Raw genomic sequence first — 9,265 nt, forward strand, 5'->3', positions numbered from 1 at the left:
CTGTAGTTTTTGAAATACATATTTTTAATATTTTACTTGGGAGGCTGGCCTGGTATTACACATAGCTGTGTGATTGGGGGAAAATTAATTCCCCTCTCTGGGACTCTGGTTTACTCCTATGCAAAATGACTGAGTAAGACTAGATGATTTCAAGCACTTCTATCATTGATGGCATTCTGTGACACTCTGCTTTTAAGAGTGACATGCGGAGGTATCCGCTCATGATTAGAAGCTGTCAATGTTCACCTTGGGGAGGTTTCATGGGGAATGTGGACTCAGACTGCCCAGAAGGAGCACAGACAAATGTGTAGGCAGGAGTGACCCTCCTGGCACTGTGCTTCCTGGCAACAGAGCCAGTTGTTGATTAATTAAGGGAAGAGAGAGTGCAGAAGACTGAAATCCACAGATGGTTTTCAAGCCTCATCTTCTGCAATAATTTTAACCTCCTCTCTGAGTCCATTGAACTTTTATTTTTTATTTTGCTTTCTCTTAAGGCTAGAGGTGCTAACAAGGAAAAAATTGACTGATTTAAATTTCATCTTTTTAAATTTTTTCAGTGTGGGCTGAGATAGAAGTGCTAATGAGCAGTGGAAAGACAATAAGGGTTTTTGGAGGGATGAGAAGAAAGGCTAGAGGGGGCAAAACCCCTGCCTAAGTGGTGAAATTATAAAGACCGAAGGTCTGCATTAGGGTGTGCTAGGTGTTCCGACACACAACCCCCAGATCCTCCTGGCTTAACGCAGTGTGTATTTATCCTCATCCATGTCATAGTCCAATGCAGGTGGGGGAGGGTAACGCTCTGCTCTAGGTGGTTGTTCAGGAACATAGGGTTCTTCCATCCTCAGGGACATCACAGACGGTCACCGCATCCTCTGCACCTGGCTTGAAGATGAAGAAAGAGAGCATGTGGATAACTGGCGGGTGGTCTTATGGATCGGGCCTGGAGGTAGCATATATAAATTCTGCCCACCTAGAACTCAATCGCACTGCTCCACCGGGCTGCAGGGGCATGCCAGGAAATACAGTCTAGCTGCATTTCTGAGACAGAGAGAAACAGGGTTGGTGAACACACAGCACTGTTTCTGCCACTAGCTCCTTAGTCTGTGCTGGGTGATCTCTCCCAGGGAGCTCAGGGCTTGGAAATGGGGAAAGACATTTCTCAGCAGCACCTGTGCTCACCTGTGGCCTTACTCATGGCTCTTGCTTCATCCTTTCCTTCCTTTAATGCAGTTAGTCCTCAGGACATGGACCACAGCTCCAGGTCAGGAACTGCTCTCTGATGGCACCTGGCTGTCTCTGAAGGAGAGAAGAAGAGAAAAATAACCACTATTTCCCTATGGTCTTGTGGTTAGGTACTGGGCTTTAAGCTCTTCAGATATGTTTTGAGTCCTTGTTGTTCTGAGCCTGGGTTTTCCCAACAGTAAAACAAGAATTAAGAACCTTGTCTCATAAGACTGTCATGATGTTGAGGGGTAGTGTTTGTCATGGCATGCAGTCCAACATTGTATTACTCTCAGTGGACTCACGAGGGGAGGAAAACTTGGAGACTTTGCTTCCACTCCCAGAAACTCTTTAGGAGTTGTTACTTTAAAGAGGAATGAAGTTTCTCTATGCCATCCCTTTCCTGCTAAATGACAAATAGACATTGAATCCAGTTATGGCCTCTTGTAGTCAAGAGTACGGGGGGATGGTAAAGAATAGCCATTTCTCCCTCTATGGGAGAAAAAGAAGCCTGAAAGGGGATGTCCAAGAGTCTGATTCTGTCATTCTTAGAACATCAAAGGATCATGGGGGTGATTATAGAGCTATATTGGGAAAGAGCAGAATTGCAGGAGCAGTTAGGGTTGACTTTGACAATTTAGAGAAGACCATGTTGAAATCTTTTCCTCTCTCATGGAAGTAAAGTAAAATGAGTTCTCAATACACCCAGCCAAAAGTCTCTGTTTTACTTTGTGCTCCCTTAGAACTGCAGACATTGTAAGTATAGTCCTGATTAGTGTAGTAGTTAGGAAACTGACTTACTGACATTAAGCAAATGCCCCACCTAGCAATTACTATGTGCCAGGCACTTTCAAACTCATTTATTCCTTTCATCTTGGCAGACTTTTGATTTGAACCCAGTGTCAGATGGCTACAAGAGCTCAAGCCTTTCTACGATAGGATGTTGGCTCTTAGGGATATATAGAAGTTGGTGTTATGATTTGACCGAGCTCATGTCCTGATCCTACCTACAGCACATTGGGGGTGTTTTTGTTGTACTGCATAGACATTGCATAAGCCTTGTTACACTGCTTGGTAATTAGGCAAAAGTGGTGGGGGATTGTCTCCAATGGTCTTCATCAGGAATGTACAGTGTTTCAGTGCTAGTCTAATAGGTAAACTAGGCTTTATGGGCCTAGCACCCAAGGATGGCCAGAGCCCCCGGTCTTGTGGGTCACAGCAGAACTAGACATCCAGAATTGTCCATCTGGACCCAAGGTTCCTGAGTGAGTTCACAGAAGAATCTAAAAGTGCTAGCACAGGACTGTGCATGGGCAGGAAGATAATCTGTGAGGGCAAAGCAATAGAATGGGATTGGGGCCTGTCAGGTGGGTCCCAGTGTTTTCTTCTTTGGGGAGTTACTTGATAACCAGGGCATGTGGAAGGGTTTCAGAAAAACCCTGGATCATTACCTGAATGGGAAGAATTCTACCTCTCTTGTGGTGTACTGGGCAGGGGTAGCTCTGGAGGACAAGTTGTGCCCCTGACCAAGGTCTTGGTGTCAGGGTGGCAGCTGTGGGCTCGAAGGTAGAGGCTGGCTAAAGCTGGGTCCCCTTCCCCAAGAGCAATGACTGGTGAGTGTCTGAGGGTCTCTCACACACTTTTTCCTACAGATTCCCAGGAAGTGGAGAAAGGACAAAGGCTAACTCTTGTTTGACATTTCTGCTGCTCTCTCCTTTCCTTCCCCCTATTCAGGAATTCACAAGTACAGGAAATTACTTTGTTAACCAAATGGGGAATTTAATGAACTCACTGATATCAAAAGAAAGACCTGCAATAACTTTATCTGAGTAATTAATTAGCCTATCTGTGAAGTGTTCCAAGCATGTGAAGTGCCACGGATATCTTGTGTTATTAATTATTATTATGCGTGGGAAGCATAACTGGATTTCTTGACCTCTGAGCACCTAACAGCTTCTGTTTAATGGTGCATTAATTGTAGCTTTATTTTTTGATCAGCATTAATTCTCTTTCAGTAGTGATATATTGAGTCTCTTTTTCATGCCTTTCAAGGTTTTTCTTTAGAAAATCAAGTTTTGAAAATGTGAGTGGCAATGAGGAATGGCTAAAGGTGTCTCAGAGGGGGAGGTGTACATGGAATTAGGTTTTCAGAAGATACATCTGCTATCATCAGATTAAATTAAAAGGGGGAAAAACCGGAAGCAGGGAAGAAGCCTGCTTAGGTGTGAAGTAATTAAAATTTGCACTAGGGTAGTGATTGGGAATTGGAGATTGTAGGTTGAGAGAAAAATTTATTGCTTTAGGAATTGTTAAAAATAATGCCCCAGTGAGCCCTCTGGTGTGGTAGGGCAAAGTCGTTGGTAGCTTAACTGCCCTGTGTTACAAATGAAAACGAATGATGCGGTATAAAGTTTCAGTTATGACAGATGAGTAGGTTCTAGAGATCTGTTGTACAACATGGTACCTATAGGCAACAATATGGTATTGGGTACTTTAAAATATGTCAAGAGCATAGATGTCATGTTATGTTCTTACACAGACCCCCTCCCCACAAAAGGAGACAAGCAAATTATTTTTGGAGGGGATAGATACGTTTAGTACTTTCATTGTGATGACAGTATAATGGATGTAGGCACATGTCTAAACTCATCAAAATGTATATGTTAAATATGTGCATTTTCAAGATATCAATTATACTTCAATGAAGCTTAAAAAAAAGAAAAGAAAAAGGGTTTGGGGAGCTGGAAGTAGCCTTGTAAATGGAGAGATGCAAAAAATAATTTGAAAAAAAGAAAGAGCACTGAACAAGACTCCAGTGGGCTGAGGAGGAAACCCTGTGTGGCAGGCGTGTGGGTCTTGGACGTGCAGCAGGTATTGCTGAGGCTGTTTAAGTATGAGGCTGTCTAACAATCCGGTTTGTCTGTTAGTTTGTACTTTGATGCGATGTAACATTCATCCGCTTTTGCTGTGGAGAATCGGTAAAGGTATTCAACATCCGATGTGGGAATGGAGCTTTGAAGAAGTCAAGGTGTTTCACCCATGGGCTTGCAGCAGCCAGGAAGCAGTGGAAAGTAAAGAGAGTGCAATGTGTCAGTGGAGAGTCACCAGCTGACATGGGTTCACGTGACTTTGAGAACAAAAGCTGCAAGGGAATTCAGTGAAATCTCGAGCAGAGCATGGATTTCCCGTAGCATGTGAGATGGGATCAAGCCAATTTTATTTGATTTTCAAAACCAAAGTGAATTCAGCTAATATCTAGATATCAAAAGCAAGGACAAACCCTAGAAGTGGAGATACCTTTCCCAATTGAGAATTATACTACAGAGCTTTATGTAACAAGAAAGAAGCCCACTGCCTCCCTCTTTCCTACTTTGCCCCTTGGGTATCCATTCGTTATTTTTGTACTTTTCTACAATAGAATGGTCATCCATGTATCAATGGGACAAACTGTTTCTTCATAGCTTTCTGAAAATACTTTTATTCCTAAGCTACTCCGTTCTGGATTACTCTGAGCTTTTACTAAGATAAAGTCTAGACGGATATAATTGTTCTAGATCATTTTGGACTTTTAACGAGATGAGACCCGGAGACACCTGTCCCAGACCACTTTTGGCTCTTAATGAGGTAAAGCTAACACAGGACAGACTAAATTCATTTTTTCCAAGCTCCTCAAAGACCAAATACAGCCCTGCCATCCCAGGAGATCCACGTAGATAGGAAATGCAAACAAATGGATGAAGTCTTCCAGATTGCTACTTTCTTTCCCTAACTCTTTTTCTAATCTTCATATCATTTCTTTTTTAGTTAATATTTAAAGTGTGTATGTGAGAATGTAAGAGTTATCAGTGGAGAGCTGTAGGTTGGAAATTGGAAGAGTAGCTGTTTATGAACGCTAATCCTGGATGGCTTTTGTCACTAAATAGTTATGTGACCCATCCAAGTCACCCACCCTCTCTTCCACTGCCTAGGATGGCACTCTATCTATCCTCTGCTTAGTTTTTCATTAGATCGCCTTGTTTAGCTGCCTCTATTGACAAAATGCTCGATCTAACTGGTCATTTTATCTGCCAGAAGGAAAAGTAAAAAGTAGCAAGTGTTGTCCTCTACAATGAAAGTGATGCAAGATACCCCCCTCTTGCTAACTTACAATAACTCCGGAGGTGACAATGTTTTACCTTCCCGGCCTCTGGTACTCACCTATAAAATGGCTTGAGTATTGGAGTCACCTGCCTTTTGGGAGAGAAATTTCTCTCCCCATGGAAGTTGTTGTGCCCACCCAAGCACACAAGCCATGTCAAGGATCCTAGGCAAAGATCACAGCATGTCTCCAAGATATATTTCACTTCCAGTGTTTCTTTCTCTTATCATTCCAGAATGCAAACAGACTGAAGACAGGAGCTGTCCTTAATGCACTCTGAACAGTGCCTAACTCCCACGGATATTCACTGAATGTTAAATAACAACAGTGATCATGTAATAACGATGCCCAATTCACTTGGGAGAGAATACCAAATAGCTTGGAATTTTCCTGTTACCGGCAGCCCAGAAGTACCCTGAAGTGAATTAAAAAACTTCAGTGATTCAGATCACATTTACCATAAGAAATAAACCTTCTAGCATGGAGTAATTGCTGGTTTACTGTGTGATTTGTTAGTCTTCGTTTGAATTGTCCAGGTCAGAAAGAACGATATTGTGCTTTAATAATAAATAATCTCAGAAAGAGGGAGGAAAAACCAACCAGCTCTTCTGCCCATTGCTTTTCTCCTCTTTTTCCTCATCCAGTATTTTTTTCCAACTACTTCAGTTACTCTGAAGTAAATTATTACCATATGAACTCAATATAAAGAGCCACTATAGAAAACAAGCTGCCACAAGCTATTAAGAAAATAACCCTATTTAGGTTTTGAGTGAAAAGGAAAAAAATTAACTCCATTCAAGATACATACATATTTTTTCTTCATTGAACCAGCATCTTTCTCAATAGTGTCAATGAGAAGGAACAGCAGCCTTCTTATTCTCCCTGCTTTTCTCAATCCAGCCCCCGGCCTTACTCCATAGTATCCTGGAGGAAACTGTCAGAATTCTTGGTTAAAAGCTTTCTGATGGGGACTTTAATTATTGGTTTAGACAGGAACGGGGTTAGTGGGCATGAACATTGTACTGCACAGAGCACAAACATCTTCCTCTTGACAACTACCTAAACGTCACTGGGGCATCACTGGGCTTGGGCATTCATTCATTTATTCACAGATGGTCTACTAAGCGCCAGGCGTTTTGCAAGGTGACAAGGATATAATAAACATGACACAATCTTGCCCTAAGATGACCTCACTGTGGAGATGAATAAACAAAATGGGCTCCCTCTTGATGACTGTAATGTCAGTGACAGACATGGGTTGAGAGTGGGCTGTGAAACCGCAGCTCAGGAGTGCCTACCCAGTCTTCATGGGGTCGTAAAAGATTTCGGGAGGAGGTGACATTTGAATTTTAAAGACAAACAGGAATTTGTCATTTGAGGAAGGGGCCAGGAAAGAATCTTTCATTTTAATACCTAATCTACTCCCTGCCTTGAAATTTTGGTATAATTGTTTTACCTGACACTTCCACACCTTGTCAAATTCCAAAGAAAGGACTTTCTCATGCCCATTTTTATTTCCCTGGGTCCACCACCAATTCTAGCATCTATCAAATAACTATAATGGAGTTGATGATAGGTTGAGTGTAACATCTTATTTGTCTTAATTTTACTCCCATAGTTACAGATGGGAAGGCTGAAGTCATTCAGCTGATAATACAGAGCCTAGTCTGTTTTCCTTAATCTAAGCTCTTCTCACTACAGCATGCTGCAAATTAAAAAAAAAATTCTATATGGTCTCAGTGGAAAGAATGTTCCTCCTGACCTTTCCACTTTCTGTCATGACAAACCTATAGCAGGTTTATAGTGTTTGCCTGAAAGATAAGTCCCATTATTTATATTTGAAAAGTGCCATTTCTTGTGTTTGCTTTTTTATTTTTTAATGTTGCCATATTCTGAAATGCACATTTTATAGTACCTTTCCATTTATTATGAAAAAATATTTTGATGTTTTTATATTATTTCTCTGCAGACACAACGAAACTTGAACCCCTGAGCCACTTGCTAACAGACTGAAAGGAACACTGGACAAGGTGATGTCAAGGCAGAAAGATCTGGACCATTATACTCTCCCCATCTTATGGAGACGCAATGACATATGTAACTGGATTCTGAATGACTATATGGGGCTTTATTTCCTCTGATGGGTGCACCCAAATTGAAAGGAGATTGTTAGGAAGTTTTGAGCTGATCACTGTCTCTGGACTGGTCTTGAGACAAAGACTACTGACCGGGTAGAAAAATGGTTTTGTTCTTCTTTGGCACAGGGCTAGACTACCTTCTGCAGCTTTCCCTGCAGTTCCGTGTGGGCAGGTGACTGAGTTTTAGCCAACAGACTTGGGGGAGTGATTCACACTACTTCCATGATTGGCTCATGAAACTCCAAGCAAGTTCCTTCATTCCCTTTATCCTTTCCAACTGCCCCAAATACAGACAACTTTTAGGGTGATCTTGGAAGCCGGGTGTTTCAGATCCACAATCAGCTGGCTCCCTGAATGACCATGGAGAGGACAAGTGGTTTTCTACCAAGAACTGTTATGTGAATAAGGAATACACTTCTGTTATGCTTCTATTATTTACTTTTAGGCTTATTTGTTATAGCAGCTAGTGTTACCCTAACTGATACAGGCCATCATCCCTGGAGACTTTATTGTCACAAGCTTAGTATCTCTGCTCTGAATCTTACATTTTTCCACTGTAGAGAACTCAGCGGGTTTCTGAGGTCTAAGCACTCCGTGAGCCTTTAAGTGGGAGTGAGGCACAGCTTACACTAATCAGGCCCGATGTCAGCCTGTACCTGCTCTGAGTGACTTTTCCCCCGAGGGCTTCTTAGGCAAGAGGGGGAGTGTTCTGACTACCCTCTAGCAGTATTCTTTTCCCTTGATTGATTTATCAATGCAGCTTGATCCTGCTGCTAGTTTTCTGATGAGATTTCTGACCACCAGAGCCTACCATCTCCCTGTCCTTATTTTCACCCTTCTTCTCTTGAGGAGTTGTTCATTGTAGTGGTTTCATTACCTCTGACTGTTTTCAAAATTTTACTCACGTAAGGGGAGTGAGGAGTTTCCCAGCTCTCAGAAGTCAGAGCTGCTGAGTGAAAGCTGTGTTTGGGGTTGGGGAGACAGCACAACTATTCCTTCTTTTATTCATGTTTATTGGTGGAAGGTGCTGGCAGTGACCTGGTGGCAGTGAAATTCTTTCTATTTTTTAACACTAATTTAATGTTGAAAAATGTGCACATACCCTGTCAGTGTTTCTAGAGGTCTTTCTAAATCTTGAAGGTTGGGGACAGTTTTCCTGGATAGATTTGGGGAAATGAATCCTTCCACTGTTGCTGCTGCAACCAACCCCTATGCAGACAATAAGCCAGGAAACATCTCTGGGGAAATCCAATTTTCACTTTATTAAAATATCCATGAGGATGACCTGATGAGGAGCAGGCAGAGTGGTCCATGACCCTGTTACTATAGACTGCTGGGTCTGAGAACTAGGTTAAATGCTTGACTTCTCTGTGACTCTGCATTTCTCCTTCCTTCCGATTCCCCCAGAGGAAGCCGGAAGCAGGAAGGATGCATGTGTACTATTCAGTAGCCCACAAATGGCGTCTTCAAGATATGACTCTCTTCCTATTTGTGGAGACTGGCAATACAGAGGGAGTGAGTAGGCATGAGACAACTCAACTGTTGGGATTTTGAAAATGAGTATGTCATAACAGATGTTATGGCTTATCACTTTTACACCCATATATCTCAGCATTTTTAACTTAGCATGCCACCATTCAGACTGAATTGAATTAAATATTTCTGTAGACAGAGGCATCTCCTTTTACTGTTGATGGATTTCCTTGGGTATTTATAACAGAACATCCCATGACTCTCCAAATATTTACCATTAACATACTGTTTATTA

Source organism: Propithecus coquereli, unplaced genomic scaffold, assembly GCF_000956105.1.
Source record: "Propithecus coquereli isolate 6110/MARCELLA unplaced genomic scaffold, Pcoq_1.0 Scaffold251, whole genome shotgun sequence".
NCBI classification, from domain to species: domain Eukaryota; kingdom Metazoa; phylum Chordata; class Mammalia; order Primates; family Indriidae; genus Propithecus; species Propithecus coquereli.